This window comes from Schistocerca cancellata, chromosome 6 (genome assembly GCF_023864275.1).
Source record: "Schistocerca cancellata isolate TAMUIC-IGC-003103 chromosome 6, iqSchCanc2.1, whole genome shotgun sequence".
NCBI lineage: Eukaryota > Metazoa > Arthropoda > Insecta > Orthoptera > Acrididae > Schistocerca > Schistocerca cancellata.
In genome coordinates this window covers 729,578,539-729,601,587 of record NC_064631.1, presented here as the reverse complement: position 1 = coordinate 729,601,587, position 23,049 = coordinate 729,578,539, and positions in this window count along the sequence as shown.

Sequence of the window (23,049 nt, the reverse complement as noted above, 5' to 3'; positions counted from 1 at the left end):
ACATTGTCCTGGGTGCCTGGTGTGGCTCCACAGTCACATGTTGGTGTAGCCCGTTTCTCAAAGCGGCGTAGATATGCCGGTAGGGTCCATGTCCAGTAAATAAGTACAGCAGTTCTCTTGGTGGCTTGAAGTGTTTTAACTGCAATCGATCCGTGATGTCGGGCAGTAATTCGTATGTTCTGCGACCTGTGTCGTCATTATCTCACCGTTCCTGCCAAAGATGCTCCCCCCTACGTCTAATTTCTAGTTTGTTTCCCACTTGAATCCCCATTAATTCAATTATTTTGTCCCTGTTCTCCTTTTTAATCTAATACCACTCGCCTGTTCCCTGATATTAATATCGAGAGGACAAAGTCTCATTAATACTGTTATTGTTCCCCCTGGAGTTGTCGTATATGCCCCTACTGATCCGAGGAGCGTATTTCACTGCACTGTTCTTACGGACATGGCAGGCATGACCCTCGTGAGCCTGTGAGTCCAGACTCCTAACCCGTATCCTATAATGGACGTCAAGAATACTATTATGATAAAGTTTTATTAGTTCTGGTGGCAGGTGGAATCGTTTATGTCCAGTCCCAATCAAGTTGTTGAGCGTTTATAAGGATCTTTGAATTACGGTGTCAGTATGTGATGTATAGCTCCACCTCTCGTCGACGACTACACCTAAGTATCGTGCCTCATGGCGCCGAAGAACTGGTGAGCCGTCTGTTCTTACTGTTGGGTTCCTTACTAGTTCAGTAGCAGGTATGTGGACTTGCTTGGTGAGATCTTCATTTTGGTAGTGTGGCACCATGTACGCAGGATAGATATGGCCCTTTCAATTTTTGGTTCCAGGTCTTAGAGGCTACGTCCGCCAACGAGCAGGAGGAGGCCGTCTGCGTAGGCTATGCCCTCTAATACATCGTCGCTGTTCTGCAGGTTTTTCAGAAGGGGTTCCATGTTGATATCCCAAAAGAGTGGCTCCAGAACAGATCCCTGTGAACACCCCTTTGTGATCATTTTAGTGATTCTTCCGCTAGGGGACGATAGCCAGACCTTCCTATCCTCACAATGGCTCCTAAGACGGCCATATAGCGACCCTGGGCACTCCTTCTCCCGCAAGAGGGAGAAGAGCGAAGGCCACCACAGGTTGTCGAAGGCACCACTGATGTCCACCGTGACGCCGACAACGTATTTGTGCGGGGCTGAGCCACAGACCTCCGCGGCCAGGGCCACGGCGTCAGACGCCGATCTTCCCGAGCGGAAACCGAACTGCCTGTCACTCATCCCACACAGTACTCGGTGTGCTGCCAGTCTGTCTGCTAGCAACCTCTCTGGTACTGCGCGCCGCCGAATTTGAATCCGCGCCAGACGTCATGGACGTCGAAGACCGATACAGGTCTGCACCATCGCGCTGTAAGCTGTGGCGACCCTCTTTTATTGTGAGGGCGCCACAGTTGCGCACGTGGTTCCAGCGGCCAATAGCGGCGCCCCCGATAGCGTACTTAAGCGCCGGCCTCTCACCCAGCCAGTGACTCACACACGTTACGTGGACTTTGCGCGCTGGAGAGCATCGCCATGCGTTTCTCGTGTGTGCCGTCGTGTTTTGTGTTTAGTGTTCACCGTCACGCTCCATCGTTCACATGTGCCGTCGAAATCATCAGTGTTTGTACGTCGTCACAACAGTTTGTAGTGTGGTTTATCATCGAGTGTGAACGGCTCCATGTTTTGTATTCTGTGTCTACTGTTTTTTACCCGTCATTATGTCAATTATGAGTATTCTTTCTGTTTTTCTCATTGCCTACTCTAAGACTGAAGAGCGGTGTAGAATGCTGCTGTCAGCCTACCTGTTGTTTGTACAGGTATCAAAATTACAACAAAGGAAAAAAAAAGCCCAGCCAGCCTGTGTAATCTCGCTTACGTCGGTTTACACCTCGCTTTGCGCTAGACTGCTTACTTCCTGGTTCGTGTACGAGTGAACGTGTTTGTTTCCTTGTGACTCTGTTGTTCGCTCCTGTTGTATTCGTTCTGTCCTTCGTTGGTCGTGTCCGTCCTCTTCCGTTGTGTCGTTGTTTGTGGGCCTCTCCGCGGATCCCGCGGCGCTTTCCGTCATTGCTACCCCGCCACCGTCCTGGTCGCAGTTACAACATTTTGGCGACGAGGTAAACGGTGGTCGTTGTTGGTATGGAGGCGATGTTGGTCTGTGTGCTGGAGCAACAGCAGCAGGTCATGCAGCAGCAGCAGCTCCATTTAGACATCTTACAAAAGTCGCTGCAGTTGGTAACGGACAAAGTCGGTGCGCGGGACACGTTACCTCACCAGCTTCCAAGTCCTCGGGTGTCCGATGCTTTCCCGCGTCCGCCGTCGTTTCCACCCTTTAATGACGCTAAAGAGTGCTGGGAAACCTACTTACATAGGCTGAAACAACTTTTCACGGCTTTTAAAGTCACAGACGACTCCGTGCAGCGGTCGTTGTTTTTGTCTTGGGCCTTTCAGGACACGTTCTTTCTTCTCCGCAAGTTGGCACCGTTGTCCGATCCTGTGGCTGTCTCTTTCCAGGAGATCTGCCTTTTGCTGACAAATTATTATTCCCAACGCTATCCTGTAGTCGCCTCTCGGCTGGAGTCCACCAGTACGATAAACAGCCTGGTCATTCGTATCGTTCCTTTGTCACGGACTTGCAGGGTCTCAGCCGTCGATGCGAATTTACGTGCACCAATCAGCAGTGTAGGGCTTCGTATGAGGACTCCCTGATCAGGGGTGTGGTGGTTCAGCTGGCTCCCGACCCTGAGGTCTGTACTGCGGTATTGAAACTCGACAACCCCTCCTTGGAAGAGATTCTCCGCATTGCCCACTCCTTTGAAATTGCTCAAGCGGCTAACGAGCGTCTTATGGCGCGACCGCAGTTGGCAGCGATCTCGGCGTCACGACGGGTTCCGCCCTCGCGGCGTCAACGAGTCCCGGCCGACAGAGGCCAGCGCCGTCGGGACTCCCCGCGTTCCGGTTCCGACGTCTCTGTGGCGCCGGCGCCTTCGGTCGCCCCTCGTCGGCGGTCGCGCAGCGCAGTTCCGTCTTGCCCACAGTGCTTTATTGCCCATTCGCGGGCTGATTGTCCACACCGCTGGAAAACGTGCACGCTGTGTAACAAGGAGGGCCACATCCGATCGGTATGTCATAGTAGCTCGACTCGCTCCAGTCCTGCCCCTCCTGGGCCTCATGATACCGTCCATGCTCTGCAATTGGTCGCCCCACAGGATGACCCATCAGCGCAGAAGCTTTTCCTCCCGTTCCGCATTTTCACAGAGGATGTCAGTTTTCAGGCCGACACTGGGGCCACCGTCTCCCTCATTAATATGGCGACATATACACGGCTGGGCTCTCCTGCGTTGTCGCCTCCCTCTCGCCATTTGGTCTCCTACGGAGACGGTTCCATTCTCCTTCGTGGGCAGTTCGGCGTCCAGGCGACATACAAAAGTGTTCCGCGGCTCCTCACCCTCTTGTCGTTGACCATCCGTCGGCTTCGAATATTTTTGGCCGGGATGCGTTTCAACTGTTTGGCTTTTCAATTTCCGACGAAGTTAAGGTCGTTTCGTGGCTGTTCCCTTTCAAGACTTGGACGATCTGTGCTACGCTTTTGCGTCGTTGTTTGCACCGGATCTCGGATGTGCTTCCGGCTTTCAGGCGCACATCACCCTTCGGCCGGATGCACAGCCTCGCTTTTTCCCGGCCCTCCCCTTCCGGTGGCCTTACGGCCAGCGGTCAAGCAGGAACTTGATCGGCTTCAGGCCGCTGGCGTGCTGGAACCTGTAACATACAGCATGTGGGCGACACCACTGGTGGTCATACAGAAACCCAGTGGGTCCCTTCGGCTGTGTGGGGACTTCGGCGCTACAGTCAATGCTCAGTCCCTCGTTGGCACTTACCCCATTCCCTGACAGGAAGACCTTCTTGCCAAGCTTGCCGGGGGAGAGTATTTTTCCAAGATCGACCTGGCTGAGGCATACCACCAGTTGCCCTTGGATGGTGAATCTCAGAACATCATGGTTATCAACACGCCTTTTGGATTGTGTAAGTTCAAGTGCCTTCCCTTTGCTGTCTCTTCGGCGCCGGCCATTTTCCAGCGATTCCCGGAGCAGCTTACACAGCCTATCCCTGCATGTGTGAATTATCTGGGTGACATCTTGGTCACCGGGCGTTCCCGCCAGAAACATTTGCAAAACCTCTGCATCTTATTTCACGCTCTGCAGTCTGCTGATCTACGCTGTCGGCTGGACAAGTGTTGTTTTTTTTTCAACCAGAAGTGGAATGCTTAGGCCACTGGCTTAACAAAGATGGCATTCGCCCTTCGGGTCATAATGTCGTGGCCATTGAGGCCTTCCCTTGTCCCAAGGACTTATCGGAATTGCAGGTGTTTCTGGGCAAGGTTACTTATTACTTAAAGTTCTTGCCCCAGGCTGCCTCCGTTGCTCAACCCCTCAATCACTTGCATCGCAAGGGGGTACCTTTTGTTTGGACTCCTGCCTGTGACCCGGCTTTTCTCCGTTTAAAGGCGATGCTGAAGTCCGTCCCTTGCCTTACTCCCTTTTCTCCGGACCACCCCTTGGTTGTGGCCGCTGATGCGTCGGCATACGGCATCGGGGCCGTCCTCGCGACCGGGATGCCGATGGCTCCGAACAGCCCATCGCTTATGCCTCTAAGACGTTGACCCCAGCACAACGGAACTACTCCCAGATTGAAAGGGAGGGCCTGGCGACCGTGTTCGCCGTCCTAAAATTTCACAGATATCTCTTTGGGGCAAAGTTCACCCTCCTGGCGGACCATAAACCCTTGGTTACACTTTTCGGACCCCACTCTCACCTTCCCGAGCGGACGGCTCAACGTCACCAGCGCTGGGCATTGTTTTTATGTAATTACGCTTACACCATCCGGTATAAGCCCACCGCCCACCATGCTAATGCGGACGCTTTGTCACGTCTCCCAGCAGGCCCCTATCCTGACTTTGACCAACAGGAGGCCCTCTGCTTTCACATTGATTCTGCCCACCGGGATGCGCTGGACTGTCTTCTTCTTCTTATGGCTGCTGACGTTGCTGCGACTAGCTGCCGCGACCTTGTCTTGCGTCAGGTTTTCAACTACATGGTCCACAGGTGGCCGTCCTATGTTACTCGTCGGATGCAGTCCAATTTCAGCCCCTGGCGCCACCTGTCCCACAGACTTTCCATGGTCGATGATGTCCTTCTGTTGGCCACGGAGTCAGATGCCCACCGGGTGGTCATCCCTCCAGAATTGCGGCTTCGGGTGCTCATTTTTGTTGCTGACACTGGGGTATGTCCCGTATGAAAGTTTTGGCTCGCTGGCATGTGTATTGGCCCGGCATCGATGGCGATATTTAGCGCCTGGTCTATGGGTGTACCGTCTGTGCACGTCACCAGGCAAGCCCCGTCAGTCGTTTACACCCTGACCTGTGCCTTGCCGGCCCTGGGATCGTATCCATAGCGATTTTGCGGGCCCGTTTTTGGGGTCCATGTGGTTACTCATCGTTGATGCCTACTCCAAATACCCATATGTTGTCCGAATGGCATCCACCACCACGGAGGCTACCCTCAAGGCCCTGGCCCAGGTTCTCGCCATTGAGGGCCTGCCCCACACGTTGGTCTCCGATAATGGTCTCCAATTCACAGCATCCTCCTTCCATGACTTCTGTCAGGCCAACGGTATCAAGCATATCCGTAGCCCCCCTTTCCACCTTTCGTCCAATGGCGCTGTGGAGAGGCTTGTCCGCTCTTTTAAACACCGGTTGACTTAGGCAGTCGACGCATCTCCAACCACATCGGCGGAGCTCCTTCATGGGCGATAGCTGCGGACGATGCTCCATTTGCTGATGCCGTCCCCCCCCCCTGCCCCCACTCCCAGCCCTCGCAACAGTATGTCCCTGGCACGGCCGTGTGGGCCTGCGAATACCGTCGTCGCGGCCCATGGGCAGCGTGTGACGTCGGTGCAGACGTCGAAAGGGTTGGAGCGCCGCCGTCAGAATCAGCTCCGCCCTCGTATTGCCACGGGACTCGCGCCGCCGCCTCTTTCTCTACCTCCTTCGGGTACGGACGTGGTCCACGAGTCACCTTCCCTGCCCCTGGTTGCCGTCACCCCACGGACCTGCTGCTGGTCCTCTCCGCCTCCGGGTGGATCAGCGGCTCCCTCCCCCATCCTGGACTCTGGATCGGCTGTCATGGCTAACTCAGGCGTCCCTTCCTCCCCGCCACTAGTGGTTGATATGCCCAGTTCCTCTTCCCACTGCCGCCCACCTCGGCACTGTCCGTGGCGTTTCCGCCCCTACGCGCAAGTTTCAGGGGGGAGGGATCTGGTACCCCCCGCCGCGGAATTTGAATCCGCGCCAGACGTCATGGACGTCGAAGACCCATAGAGGTCTCTGCACCAAGTTGTGGCGGCGCGCGCCTCATGGCCCGCTTTTAGTGTGAGGGCGCCACAGTTGAACACGTGGCCCCAGCGGCCAATAGCGGCGCCCCCGATAGCGTACTTAAGCGCCGGCCTCTCGCTTAGCCAGCCTGTCTAATCTCGCTTACGTCGGTTTACACCTTGCTTTGCGCTAGACTGATTACTTCCTGGTTCGTGTACAAGTGGACGTGTTTGTTTCCTTGCGACTCTGCTGTTCGGTCTTGTTGTATTCGTTCTGTCCTTCGTTGGTCGTGTCCGTCCTCTTCCGTTGTGTCGTTGTTTGTGGGCTTCTCCGCGGGTCCAGCTGCGCTTTCCGTCATTGCTACCCCGCGACCGTCCTGGTCGCAGTTACAACAACCTCTCAAAAAGTTTCCCCAACAGGTCCAGTAGACAGATGGGCCTGTACGGTTTAGCTACCTTTGGATCATTGTCTGGGCCCTTTTTAATTGTCACTACATTGACTTTTTTCCAAATTTGGGGGAATTTTCCGAGCCTCAAGCACTCATTGTATAGGTTAGTGAGAGTTGCCACCAGCTGGTGGGCCAAGAATTGTACCACCCTCACTGTGATGCCGTCTGGACCAGCAGCCTTGCCCTTCTTAAGGGCCTTTATCTCGACAGCCAACTCCATGCTATTAGTCCTGTATTCCTCTTGGTCTCGTCTTCTGATTTGCTGTTGCACTTCAGAGTCATTTTCCTCGATTTCGTCAGGCAAGAGGACCTGGAGGAGGACCTCAGCAGTTTCCTGCTAGGTTTCCGTCTCCGGCCCCCGTCCCTGTCGGTAGACATCACGATAGGTGACCTAATCTTCTTCCGTACTAGCTTGTACGGGATGCACCGTGAGTCCGTAGCCAATTGGCTTTGAACATACTTCTCCCAGTCCTTCAGCCTGACTGCCTTTAGCTTCTGTTGAAAGTGCTCCTTTGCTTCCCTCTATATTCGCAGCCAACGTTGCTTCTCCTCCCAGACGACACTCCGCTGGTAATACCTCCTTGTCCTCCTTACAGACTGGCTCATCTGTGCCAGTTCGGCTGACCATGGTGACGGAGAGGCCGCAACGGCTCTCCTCCTGGTTGGTGCGGCAGCTTTCACCGCCCTGATGACTGCTTCCACCAGCTCCTCAGCGTATCCCTCTACATTCTCATCGTGCACACTATTTAATCTCACTTAAACTAACTTACGCTAAGGACGACACACACACCCCCATGCCCGAGGGAGGACTCGAACCTCCGATGGGGAGAGCCGCGCGGAAAGTGACAAGGCGCCTCACACCGCGCCGAGAACTTACTGGAAGGAGTATAAATCTGCGTCTGTCAGAACCAGTTTAATCATAACCTAATTTCAGTATCTATGGTGATATTATTACTTAATATGGCGGTTACAGTTGGCACTAGGACGCTGGTTGAAGATGTCCTTTTACTTAAAGAACATCTGATTTGCTGAGGTGCTGGTGTGTGCCAAGCCCCGTGCTGTGTTTACGTATGGGCAAACGTCGTTCGATGCGTCCACGCCACTGACACAACCAAACCTATGTCAGTCTGTGCTAGTATCCTCCGAAGTTAACAACTGCAACACTGGGAGGAACAATGCCATCATCGAACTAGAAGCAATAACTATGGCAGCTATAAATATGTCATTTTTTCTGCCGTAATATGTCATATATTTGTTTGTTGCGTGTCTTTTTTCCGGTTTGCCTTTATTTTGTTGTACGACTTTGGAATATTTCCGTAAATTAAGATTTCAATAATGTTCAGGTCGTGTCGACACTACATACCATTCCAAGTGCAAGAATTGAAACTGGTTCTACTTTTGTTGACATTTTAAACCATACTTTTCTCATTTTAAATGTTGCAGTGCATGAGACCGGGACAAAGAAGTAGATTCGGATTCACTTTTCTGCAACGCGAGCGCCACTTCGCAACATCGTCATTCGGATACCGCCAATATTTCAGCTGATGGCGCACAACAGGTGCTGCCATAGCCTTTTTCACATATGGTGTATTGTATTTTACCTCGTTGACCAGCATATCTTCTCTATGAATTTTTAAAATTAATTTGTAGATCTGAGGTTGTCCTATACTGGCTGAAACCGATCATTAAAAATAAACAATATTGCGATCTAGACTGTGTACTCCTATTATTGTGGGATAAACAGATGCCAGCATGAGATTCATTGGAAGAACCTTAAGGAAACGTAATTCACCAGGAAAGAAGTGTCTTACGAACAGCTGTAAGACCTATTCTTGAATACTGCTCATCAGTCTGGGACTCTTATCAGGACAGATGATAAATGAGCTAGAGGATATTCAACGAAGAGCGGTACTTTTCGTGACGGGGTCGTTTAGTAAGCGCGAGACCACTATGGAGGTGCCCTACAAACTTCAGTGGCAGACGTCACAACAGAAGAATTGTGTATTGTGTAATATCGAGAAATCGAGCAACATATTATTTTCTCCCGCTGAGGCCTAAAGAAATAAAGGCTGATTCTCGCAGAGAAGATAACATTAACTAGTAACTTTTTATAATGCTGTTTCATATAAATAGCGCCGTTACCGGAAGAAGAAATGGTTCAATGAGGTCAGTGAAGAGGCGGTCAACGGGGGAAAAGAAGCGCGTGACCAGTGGTTACAGTCAGCAACTGATCAGAGCAGTAAGCCAGAATTTGACAGAGTCCGAAGAGAAACACAAGCGGTACTGCGGAGAGAAAAGAGGAAGTTCGTGAGTGGGGTTATTACAGAAGCAAAACAAGACTCCCAGGGAAGGAGGATGAAGAAAATGCACACAAAGGTGAACTATCTGAGGAAAGCCTATAAACCCACTGAGAAATTCATAAAAAATGCCAAAGAAGAGACGCTGATAAATGTATATCAAATTGCAAAGTGATGGGAAGAATATTTAAGTGACTTGTTAAACTGTGAAGACCCAACGACACTTTAACTCCCCCTTACCACAGACAGCAGACCCTAAATACCTAACGCCAACTGTAGAAGAGATCAGAAAGCAGATAAACGGCATAAAAAGGGCAGAAGCCCAGGATAAAATGGCATCCATCCTGAAATTATTCAGGACGGGGGTGGATATCTAGTCGCAAGGATTCACACATTAATAGAGACCATTTGGAACAATTAAAACATTCCAGAAGACTGGAGGAGTGCACTAATGCGTCTCATCCACAAGACGAATGACCGAATGGCATGTGAAATCTACCATGGTGTCGCTCTGCTCAATATTTGTTATAAGATCTTCTCAAGCTGTATTCTAGAGCGAATCCAACCGTTGGCAAACACCATTATTGGAGAATTTCAAGCAAGATTCCGTCACGGGGGATCTACTATCTACCAAATCTTTCTCGTACGCCAGATCGTAGAGAAAAGAACTATACCTGCTGTTTGTCGACTTCAGAAAAGCATATGATTGCATTCATCGGGAAAGTATGCTCAGGTGTCTGGAGGAGTTCGGTTTTGCCAAGAAAATAGTAAGTCTCACGAAGACATGCCTGATGGATACTACACAGCAAAGGTAAAAATTGGAAAGAAGGTGACTGAAACATTCAAAATAAAAACTGGGCTACGGTAGGGCGATGGACTATAACCCGTTATTTTTAATCTTGCATTAGAGAAGATAATGTGAGAGGTGTCATCATGAACTCAGAGGAATGCAGACCGGGGATGTGAACATAAAGTACAACGGATGATATATTGCTTCTATCTGAGTCGCAAGAAGAATTAGGGGAAATGGCTGACATTCTGGAAAGAACAACGACGGAAATTGGACTTCAAATCAATCGTGAAAACACGGAATACATGGTTAAGTACCGTAGACATAATGAAACTCAAGAACCACTTCCACACTTACAGACAACTGCAGGTTATTATCGTCAAGTCAGGGAGTTCAAATACCTGGGCGCAGTATTCAGAGATGAAGCATCAAGTAAAATGGAGATACAGGCAAGACTGCAGGCAGGTAATCGCTGTTACCACGGCCTTAATGCTTTCCTTAAAACCAGAAGTTTGTCAAGACATTACAAAATAAACATCTACTAGACACTCCTACAGCCAGTAGTACTATATGGATGTGCCACCTGGAGTACAACCAAGCAAGATCTGGATAGACTGATGATATTTGAAAGGAAAACCCTTCGGAAGATTTCTGGACCATTTTACGATAATGAGAGTGAAAAATGGAGGATTCGTCACAATACAGAGTTGTATGATATTTACAAAGAGCTGAACATCGTGGCTATAATGAAGCCACGACGACTCCAGTGGTCAGGGCATGTTGCTCGAATGCAGGGCAACCGATGGCCGATAACTGTACTCAACACCAAACCACACCGGCAGAAGGCCAGGAAGGCCTAGAACTTGATGGAGTGACAGCGTATCCAAAGACCTTCAGAGAGTGGAACTGCTGGGCGGATGGCAGAAAGGAGCTGAAGACAGGGTGAAGTGGAGGCAATCTCTCAGAGCAGGCGCGGTCCATTGGGCCTAACGAAATAAAGGTTGATTCTCGTAGAGATGATAACAGCAACAAGTCACTTTTTTATAATGCTGTTTCTTTATACAAATAGCGCCGTTACCGGTTTCGAACCGACAGGTTTTTTATCAGACCGCTTGTTCACGTTACTTTACATTAGCTTTCACTTTTTATTCCCCCATATGATGAAATTCCTTGGGATGATGATGCCCTACAGGCAAAAAATTGCGCGAGGCAATGTCTATTTTAACGTAATTGTGCCTCAGAACGATTTTAAACGATGTAAACAAATTATTAAATTGAAAATTATTTTCAATTTAATAATTTGTTTACATCGTTTAAAATAGTTGTGAGACACAATTACACAAAGTAATCCAAAGATTTTCACTATAATAATTTGTTTATAAAGTTTAAAATCGTTGTGAGACAAAACTACAGTCAAACAGAAATTGTCTCACGTCACGTTTCGGTTGTAGCGCACCACCAGTCCAAGGAAATCTTATCATATGGGTGAATAAAAAGTGAAAGCTAATGTGAAGTAACAAAAATATATCTTAACGTGAACAAGTCGTCTGACCACGAACCTGTCGGTTAGAAACCGATAACGACGCTGTTTATATAAAGAAATAGCATATTAAGAACTGGCTGGTTGCTGCTATCTTCTTTGTAAGAGTCAGCCTGCATTTTATAGACAGCTACGAACTCGGAAAGTCAGTTTTCGACAAATCGGCACTAATGAAATGAAAACAACGAAAGAATGAGGTAAATTAGAGCTTCTACGGAGGTTAATAGATTCGTTTTCTCCACGAACCATTCACGAGCCGATTCAGAAGGACGGGGCGGGGGAGGGGGTGGGGGCATTTATAGTCGTACCAGAAGTACCCTTTGCCACACAAGGTAAGGTGGTTTGCGGAGTGTAAATGGAGATACACGAAAAGCGTCCACAGCATCAACATGCAAGAAACATTCTCTCAGATCAACAACTTGGTTTCCAGACTATAATTTTGCTCATGTCATTCTTAGCTGGGATAGAGTCCTGTACGTGTACATAATCCCAAATACTAAAGAAGGATCTGAAGCATCCAACATAGTAAAACAAGAGGGTTATGTACATCTACGTCTGCATCCATATCTATATGATTGCTTTGCGATTTACAATGAAACGCCTGGCAGAGAGTTATCGAACCACCCGCAAGCTACTCCTCTATTGGTCCACTCACGGACAGTGCGCGGGAAAAACAAACACTTCAGTGTTTCCGTGCGATCTCTGATTTCTCTCATTTTATTATTGGGACCATTTCTCCCTATGTAGGTTGGTGCCAACAAAATATTATCGCAATCTGTGGAAAAATTTGGTGACTGAAGTTTCATGAGAAGGAGGTGCCGCTGCGAAAAGCGCGTTTGTTTTAATGACTGCCACAACAATTCGTGTATCGTGTAGCACACTCTCTTCTATTTCACGAAAATACAAAACGAGATGCCCTTCTTCGATCTTTTCCGATGTCCTCCGTCAGTCCTATCTGATACCGATACCACACCGCACAGCAGTACGCCAGAAGAGGGTAGAGATGCGTACTGTAAGAAGTCCATTTAGGAGATATTATGTGTAAAAAATGTGTACGTAAGTTGGTGCGCCGTATGAGGGCGCCAGAAAAGTTCTTTTAGTGGAATTTTATGGATAGAGCTATGAGGTGGAAGACAGGGCATAGGCAGAGACACTGCTGCACAGTATTCGGGACAAATAATAGTTTCTTGGCTGAGGTGAGATGTGCCGTACCTTACCGAAGAGAGTGAAGGACAATGTGTCTGCCAAGCAGAATGGAACTCATCAAGTAACTGGCAACTGGGTGCACTGACGAGATACTAGCTGCATTATTGGCCTGAACTGTGGAGGAATTGGTTCTTGGTCCCTCCATAAAAACGTCAGCAAGTTTGCACTGCCTGGAGCATGTAAAAACTGTTTCGCCTACAGCACCGTGAGCAACCGGTACTATATACACAGCATAAGTAACAAAAGCGAATATTTTGTACAATCTGTACCACCATAACAAATGATAGTGAAATAAAGCTATGTGTGTGATGCCCGTGTGCAAATAGCAGTGTCCAAAACAAATTTGTCTCCATGTTAAATACTTCCTTTGTCATGCTAGTCCCCATGTGAGGTAACAGGCGAGTTGTGGCGCCCTGGAAGTATTTTAAGTTCAGAGTAGGAAGCCACCGCTCGGGCGGAAGGATAGAAACACATTTTTCAGCGTTGTTTGCTTCCTACAGTTGAGGAACAGTTCTCGGACAATGATTGTATCAGCGTAACAACGCATCCTGTCATAAAGCGGCACCTGTGAGGTAGTGGTTTGTGTACAGTAAGATTCTTAAAATGGACTAGCTTTCCCAGAGTCCCGACCTGAGCCGTATGGAACCCTTCTGGCATGAGTTAGAACGTCGACTCCACTCCAGACTCCTGCGTTCAGCATCACGACGGTTTAAATTCGCTTCCGGCCTTCCAGATTTAGGTTTCCCATGATTTCCCCAAATCGTTCCAGACAAATGCCAGGATGGTTACTTTGAAATGGCACGGCTGATTTCCTTCCGCATCCTCATAATAGTCCGAGCTTGAGCTCCTTCTCTAAACACCTCGATGTCGACTGGATATCGAAACCTATTCTTCCTTTTTTAGGGTTCTATGCCTCAATCGGTAAAAACGGAACCCTTACAGAATAGCATTGTTGTTCGCCCGTCTGTCTGTCTGTCCGACTGTTTAAAACACTTTTTCTCAGGGACGGGTGGACGTGTCAAGATGAATTTCACTTCACATACTGAGGTCTATGGTCCCTTGGCGATGTAAAACTTTAAACTTCTAAGTCATTGCAGTCAAAAGATACGGCAACTTACATCACGTATTTTGACAATCACAAACTCCCTCATCAAAAGCTACAGAGTACTTCCAGTTGATGTACAATGCTGAAATGTGGCATTACGTAAGGTTTCAAAGTACAAGTAAAGGAAACAGCCGAAAATTGTTTCGGAAGTATTTACCACACGATAATTTTTTTGTCATATATTATCCGACGTCAAACTTGAAATTACAACCGTCAATAGTTCTGCTGCCTGGCTGACTGGGCCGCAATGTTAAAAGTCAAACATCAGGCAGGGAATGACGTTATTGCTCATATGACGCGTTTCGGAATTTATCTATCACCAGATATCCAGGAGTGATTATTGCACGTAGATCTGTCGTTTCAAGTTCAATGTGAAACGCCGTTATCTACGCGCATTAATCACTCACGGGTATCTGATGATGGATATATTCCGAAACGTGTCGTATCAGCGATAAAGTCATTCCATGCCTGATGTTTGACTTTTAACATTTAGAGCCAGGCAGCCTGAAAGCAGAACTACTGATTTTTATAATAATGGTCGCCCGCGTCCTACATGGCTTTAAGTCACATTGATATAATTGAACTTCAAAAATTCTAGAAAATATTCGAATGCCTGGGACCGTTATCATGCCAGTGTCAATGTAAATAACAGGCAAAAATGATCGAGATTCTCGATTCGCGGAGTGGATGAATTGCCTGTCTACGTAATTAAGTTTGTACGGAACCCTCACTTCCGCGAGTGCTACTCGCATCTGGCCAATTTCTTTTCCAACGTCTCTAACTTCTTTAGTTTTGGCTCTTGAAGGACAATGAACTGCCGTTCCTCCACTAATTGGTGCCCGGATAATTGTAAGTAGGATACAGGTGCGGAAGTATTAGAGCTACACTTTGATGGCGTTCGGTAAAGGTGTTTGTGGTCTGCCACCTTTAATTTTCGTCATCTGTTTATTAGCCTCGTAACGTTGGTACTAGTAGTAACCAGCACAGGCTGCGCTGTTGGTGCTTAGTGGGTGCACTGGAGGCGGCGCTGAGACTCTGCAGGCAGATGTGCCGCCCGTGTTTGGAGACGCATCTCATTGCGGGGCGGCGCGCTTCGCGCTCGCGTCACATTCGCGCACGCACCCACGCGTGACCCGGCCGGACCGCACGTGGAGTGGCGCCGTGTCCTGCGCTGCGGCGCCGCCCCCGCGCTCCGCCCTGGGCGGCGAATTACGGCCAAACAAAAAGCGAGCGGCCGTGGGCGGGCCGAGGCCGAGTGCCGCCGCCCCATTTCACGCTCGTGTGCGCCGCCGCTACCGCGCGCACTCTGGCGCGGCAAATTGTTTCTGTGAGCCGCCGCCTCGATCCTGGCGGGCGCCCGCTGCGAGTGGTCGCGGATGGCTGCTGCCACCCCGCAGAACGGGAACCGCTTGTCGTTCGTCGCTCGTTCTCTACCGGGATAGAAAATCCCCAGTACCGTTTGCTGATTGTTTATCTATTGCCCAGGAAATACAGGTTGTCCCACGTGAAACCGGTTTGTTGTGGTCTTCAGTCCTGAGACTGGTTTGATGCAGCTCTCCATGCTACTCTATCCTGTGCAAGCTCCTTCATCTCCCAGTACCTACTGCAACCTACATCCTTCTGAATCTGCTTAGTGTATTCATCTCTCGGTCTCCCTCTACGATTTTTACCCTCCGCGCTGCCCTCCAATACTAAATTGGTGATCCCTTGATGCCTCAGAACATGTCCTACCAACCGATCCCTTCTTCTGGTCAAGTTGTGCCACAAACTTCTCTTCTCCTCAATCCTATTCAATACTTCCTCATTAGTTATGTGATCTACCCATCTAATCTTCAGCATTCTTCTGTAGCACCACATTTCGAAAGCTTCTATTCTCTTCTTGTCCAAACTATTTACCGTCCATGTTTCACTTCCATACATGGCTACACTCCATACAAATACTTTCAGAAACGACTTTCTGACACTTAAACCCATACTCTATGTCAATATATTTCTCTTCTTCAGAAACGCTTTCCTTGCCATTGCCAGTCTACATTTTATATCCTCTCTACTTCGACCAATATCAGTTATTTTGCTCCCCAAACAGCAAAACTCCTTTACTACTTTAAGTGTCTCATTTCCTAATCTAATTCCCTCAGCATCACCCGACTTAATTCGACTACATTCCATTATCCTCGTTTTGCTTTTGTTGATGTTCATCTTATATCCTCCTTTCAAGACGCTATCCATTCCATTCAACTGCTCTTCCAAGTCCTTTGCTGTCTCTGACAGAACTACAATGTCATCGGCAAACCTCAAGCTTTTTATTACTTCTCCATGGATTTTAATACCTACTCCGAATTTTTATTTTGTTTCCTTTACTGCTTGCTCAATATACAGATTGAATAACATCGGGGAGAGGCTACAACCCTGTCTTACTCCCTTCCCAACCACTGCTTCCCTTTCATGTCCCTCGACTCTTATAACTGCCATCTGGTTTCTGTACAAATTGTAAATAGCCTTTCGCTCCCTGTATTTTACCCCTGCCACCTTTAGAATTTGAAAGAGAGTATTCCAGTCAACATTGTCAAAAGCTTTCTCTAAGTCTACAAATGCTAGAAACGTAGGTTTACCTTTCCTTAATCTTTCTTCTAAGATAAGCCGTAGGGTCAGTATTGCCTCACGTGTTCCGATATTTCTACGGAATCCAAACTGATCTTCCCCGAGGTCGGCTTCTACTTGTTTTTCCATTCGTCTGTAAAGAATTCGTGTTAGTATTTTGCAGCTGTGGCTTATTAAACTGATTGTTCGGTAATTTTCACATCTGTCAACACCTGCTTTCTTTGGGATTGGAATTATTATATTCTTCTTGAAGTCTGAGGGTATTTCGCCTGTTTCATACATCTTGCTCACCAGATGGTAGAGTTTTGTCAGGACTGGCTCTCCCAAGGCCGTCAGTAGTTCCAATGGAATGTTGTCTACTCCGGGGGCCTTGTTTCGACTCAGGTCTTTCAGTGCTCTGTCAAACTCTTCACGCAGTATCGTATCTCCCATTTCATCTTCTTCTACATCCTCTTCCATTTCCATAATATTGTCCTCCAGTACATCCCCCTTCTACAGACCCTCTATATACTCCTTCCACCTTTCTGCTTTCCCTTCTTTGCTCAGAACTGGGTTTCCATCTGAGCTCTTGATGTTCATACAAGTGGTTCTCTTATCTCCGGTACGCCTCGCGAATTACTTGTGAAGTGGCAACACCATCTCGAAAGTTGGTCACTCTGCATTTTATCGGAAAGTTGAGCGTAGCTGTGTGTTGTTGGAAGAAGGTCGTATTGCTGAGATGTTACAGAAATGTGCCAGTTTATATGAGAACAGCGTATTGATATTACGGAATGACAGACAGGTTCCATCAAGGAACACAAAGAAATATTTCACGCCAACTATGGTGGTAGGAAACTCTCCATGATCAGCACTATTCAACGTCTGTGCAAGAAATGGAGGGCTGTAGAATCCTTTCAGAATGTGCAGTTGAACAAGCTGTCGACAGTGAGGGGTCCTGAAATCGTACACGATTCGTATGGGACTTTACAAGAAGTTTGGTTTATCGGGCGTCAGGTAGCTTCAGCCAAATCATCCTTAGTCATTCGTTAGAGTGCCACTAGTCTGAATTACCATCTTGTGAAGTGAATGCAACTCTTGGCTGCCTATTTCATCGCTCGCGAAAGTGTTTGTTGCCACACCTTTTCAGAGGCCGATCCCCGGAGTACCATCTGTGACTGTTCCTTGCGTTTTATTATTGTATTATTTATTACCATATCCTGTAATGCCTACATTAAAGGTTATGTATGTCTAGTTAATAGTTCCGGTCGCATTCCTGAATAAATCCAGCAGTGTAAGGGTTCTGTGACAAGGTTACCATCATCTTATTTCACCCGTTTGGCGGCTAGTAGCTTGTTTCTTTTAATTAACCTTTGCATTTGATGTTTTACAGCAGGTTTCTAAATTTTTTATATCATTGCCGTTCCTGGCGTGTAAAGCCTTCATCCGTGATTGTGGTCATTTGCTTTGAAAAATTAATTCGATATTCTATTTTAGAAGTAAGCCGTAAAACCTTATTTACTGCCAATCTTAGCGTCTGAAACCTTCTGCTGTGTTTGTGGCCACTTATCTTTTAATATTTCAGTACCAGTAAGTTGTAATTCCAGCGAGTTCTTAAACGTTCTTAATTTATGGCCGTTCTTGGCGTGTAAGACCTTCAGCCGTGATCACAGTGACTTGTTTTTTTATTTTTGAACATTATGTGTATCTGTATTTTACGCTGATTTGCTAAATTGTAACGCACTGAAACACTATTATTTCCACATTCCTTCATTAATAATATGTGGTGTTATTTTATGTATTGTTGAGTCTGAAATTAATGTTTCAAAACTAAATGTGTGTAACTGTAAAAGGCAACCAGTGGTAGCACACTGGTCTCGCATTCGGGAGGACGACAGTTCTATCCAGCGTCCGGCCATCCTGATTTAGGTTTTGCGTGATATCCCCAAACCGCTACAGACAAATGCTGGGATGGTTCCTCTGAAAGGGCACGGCCGACTTCCTTCCCTATTCCGATGAGACCGATGGCCTCGCTGTTTGGTCTCTTCCCACAAACAGTCCAACCCAACCCCCCAACCAGTGGTAACTGACTACGGCCCCGCTCACAATCGTAACCGAATCCTGCCTTCCCTTGACTACCAGGTTTAAGTCATATTCCACATTTTGCGGTTCAGGGCCTTAGTTGGATATCAGTATCTCTTTAAAAGTATCTTGAAAGCAAAAGTTAACAAAAGTAACGATATTTGCATTTTTTAAGATTTTTATGATGGCACGAACTTGGTAGAGCATGTTACGGAAAAGTGAATGATACTGGTAATAGTATGCTAAGAGGTATTTTCAGGTTCTGGACGCTACTCACACATCAGTACCTCTCTAAAAAGCATGTTGTTGTTGTTGTGGTCTTCAGTCCTGAGACTGGTTTGATGCAGCTCTCCATGCTACTCTATCCTGTGCAAGCTCCTTCATCTCCCAGTACCTACTGCAACCTACATCCTTCTGAATCTGCTTAGTGTATTCATCTCTCGGTCTCCCTCTACGATTTTTACCCTCCGCGCTGCCCTCCAATACTAAATTGGTGATCCCTTGATGCCTCAGAACATGTCCTACCAACCGATCCCTTCTTCTGGTCAAGTTGTGCCACAAACTTCTCTTCTCCTCAATCCTATTCAATACTTCCTCATTAGTTATGTGATCTACCCATCTAATCTTCAGCATTCTTCTGTAGCACCACATTTCGAAAGCTTCTATTCTCTTCTTGTCCAAACTATTTACCGTCCATGTTTCACTTCCATACATGGCTACACTCCATACAAATACTTTCAGAAACGACTTTCTGACACTTAAACCCATACTCTATGTCAATATATTTCTCTTCTTCAGAAACGCTTTCCTTGCCATTGCCAGTCTACATTTTATATCCTCTCTACTTCGACCAATATCAGTTATTTTGCTCCCCAAACAGCAAAACTCCTTTACTACTTTAAGTGTCTCATTTCCTAATCTAATTCCCTCAGCATCACCCGACTTAATTCGACTACATTCCATTATCCTCGTTTTGCTTTTGTTGATGTTCATCTTATATCCTCCTTTCAAGACGCTATCCATTCCATTCAACTGCTCTTCCAAGTCCTTTGCTGTCTCTGACAGAACTACAATGTCATCGGCAAACCTCAAGCTTTTTATTACTTCTCCATGGATTTTAATACCTACTCCGAATTTTTATTTTGTTTCCTTTACTGCTTGCTCAATATACAGATTGAATAACATCGGGGAGAGGCTACAACCCTGTCTTACTCCCTTCCCAACCACTGCTTCCCTTTCATGTCCCTCGACTTTTATAACTGCCATCTGGTTTTTGTACAAATTGTAAATAGCCTTTCGCTCCCTGTATTTTACCCCTGCCACCTTTAGAATTTGAAAGAGAGTATTCCAGTCAACATTGTCAAAAGCTTTCTCTAAGTCTACAAATGCTAGAAACGAAGGTTTGCCTTTGCTTAATCTTTCTTCTACGATAAGTCGTAAGGTCTGTATTGCCTCACGTGTTCCAACATGTCTCCGGAATCCAATCTGATCTTTCCTAATGTCGGCTTCTACCAGTTTTTCCATTCGTCTGTAAAGAATTCGCGTTAGTATTTTGCAGCTGTGACTTATTAAACTGATAGTTCGGTAATTTTCACATCTGTCAACACCTGCTTTCTTTGGGATTGGAATTATTATATTCTTCTTGAAGTCTGAGGGTATTTCGCCTGTCTCGTACATCTTGCTCACCAGATGGTACAAAGGCCGTCAGTAGTTCTAAAGGAATGTTGTCTACTCCCTGGGCCTTGTTTCGACTCAGGTCTTTCAGTGCTCTGTCAAACTCTTCACGCAGTATCGTATCTCACATTTCATCTTCAACTACATCCTCTTCCATTTCCATAATATTGTCCTCAAGTACATCGTCCTTGTATAGACCCGCCATATACTCCTTCCACCTTTCTGCTTTCCCCTATTTGCTTAGAACTGGGTTGCCATCTGAGCTCTTGATGTTCATACAAGTGGCTCTGTTTTCTCCAATGGTCTCCTTAACTTTCCTGTAGGCTATATCTATCTTACCCCCAGTGAGATAAGCCTCTACATGCCTACATTTGTCCTCTAGCCATGCCTGCTTAGCCATTTTGCACTTCCTGTTGATGTCATTTTTGAGACGTTTGTATTCCTTTTTGCCTGCTTCATTTACTGCATTTTTATGTTTTCTCCTTTCATCAATTAAATTCAATATTTCTTCTGTTACCCAAGGATTTCTACTAGCCCTCGTCTTATTACCTACTTGATCCTCTGCTGCCTTCACTACTTCATCCCTCAGAGGTACCCATTCGTCTTCTACTGCATTTCTTTCCCCCATTCCTGTCAATTGTTCCCATATACTGTCCCTGAAACTCTGTACAACCTCTGGTTAAGTCAGTTTATCCAGGTGCCATCTGCTTAAATTCCCACCTTTTTGCAATTTCTTCAGTTTCAATCTACAGTTCATAACCAATAGATTGTGAACAGAGTCCACATCTGTCCCTGGAAATGTCCTACATTTTAAGACCTGGTTCCTAAATCTCTGTCTTACCATTATATAATCTATCTGATACATCTCCAGGATTCTTCAATGTATACAACCTTCTTTTATGATTCTTGAACCAAAAGCATATAGTTAGTATTTCAACATCAATTAACGAATTTTGCTCTTATATAATTTTTTTGGGTGGTATGAAGTACTTCCACTTCACCCTTGGCATTATGCAAAATGCCTTAGTGTTGCTAGGATTAAAGTAGTGCCGATCGCCCAAGATAAAGACAATGAAAAATACCACGAATCTTTACTAAACCTCACGTGTGCTGAGGAAATCACGTAATCAACATGAAACTGCGGAATAGCATAGGAACGAGTTAACTATTGTTTTGTAGCGTGTTTGGCATGCTGGGGGGTGAGTGCGTGGTGATGACAGGCCGTGGGGCCCAGGGAAAGCACTGTTAATATTAGAGAGAGCTTTACTGATCCCGATACGTGGCGCAGTGAGGCAGGCACGCCTCTCCCCGACGACCCTGGCTGCGGCTGTCGCGCTGCTGACGGCTGCCCCTCGGTCCCGCAAGCAGCCACGGTGGCGGCGTGAGGCGACTGCACGTGCGCGGATGCGGCCCGCTGCCCTCGCACAGGGGGCAGCTGCCTGGCAGCTGACGTCGTGTTGACGAGGCCTGCCGCGGTCAGCTTCGCAGTCGGTGGGCGTGGACGGCAGGTGTGCAGTGCTGAGACACCAGGCGCCGCGGATGACTCCACGCAAACCCATGGCTGCAGCTGTTGGAGGCCAGTCGTCTCGATGTGCGGGGGCAGCTCGATGTTCTTTGTGGTACTGCTGGCTGCTGGCCACGACAAGCCTTAAAATTCAGGCTTATTTCTATACCTCCAGCGTCCATTTGCTTCAGTAAAACCCGATGTCTAGTCATATGCGATAATAAGAGACTCGTCCTGGTGTGCTGCCGTCTTTGACACAAGATTGGCGCTGTTCCCTGTGTAGCGCAGTTTACCGCTGAACTCTGCCGTCCTGACAGCACAGACCATTGTCTTGTCTGTTACTGTGACCCAGATGTCTCCACACTGTCGGCTGCTGACTCGTGCCTGCTAACACAATTCTCTACAGTGTTTCCACTACATTTACACTGAAGAGGCAAAGAAACTGATACACCTGTCTAATAAAGTGTAGGCCCCCGCGAGAACGTAGAAGTGCCGCAACAAGACGGGGCTGTCCATAAATCCGTAAGAGTACGAGGGGGTGGAAACCTCTCCTGAACAGCTCGGTGCAAGGCATCCCTCATATGCTCAATACAGTTCATGTCTGTGGAGTTTGGTGGCCAGAGGAAGTGTTTAAACTCAGAAGAGTGTTCCTGGAGCCACACTGTACCAATTGTGGACGTGTGGGGTGTCGCATTGTCCTGCTGGAATTGCCCAAGTACGTCGGAATACACAATGGACATGAATGGGTGCAGATGATTATACAGAACGTGTCACCTGTCGTAGTCGTATCTAGACGTATCAGGCGTCCCATAACACTCCAGATGCATATGCCCAATACCACTACAGACCCTCCACCAGCTTGAACAGTCCCCTACTGACAGGCAGGGTCCATGGATTCATGAGGTTGTCTCCATACCAATATACGTCCATCCGCTAAATGGCTCTGAGCACTATGTCACTTAACTTCTGAGGTCATCAGTCCCCCAGAACTTAGAACTTCTTAAACATAACTAACCTAAGAACATCACACACATCCATGCCCGAGGTGCCCGAGGCAGGATTCGAACCTGCGACCGTAGCGGTCGCGCGGTACCAGACTGAAGCGCCTAGAAACGCTCGGCCACTCAAGTCCGCTCCATCCGCTAAATACAATTTGAAACGAGACTCGTCCGACCAGGCAACATGTTTCCACTCATCAACAGTGCAGTGTCAGTGTTGACGGCTCAGGCGAGGCGTACAGCTTTGTGTCGTGCAATCACCAAGGGTACGGGAGTGGGCCTTTGGCTCCGAAAGCCCGTATCGATGTTGTTTCGTTGAATGGTTCGCACGCTGACACTTGTTGATGGCCCATCGTCAAAACGTGCAGCAATTTGCGGAAGGGTTCTACTTCCGTTACATTGAACGATTGTCTTCAGTCGTCATTGGTCCTGTT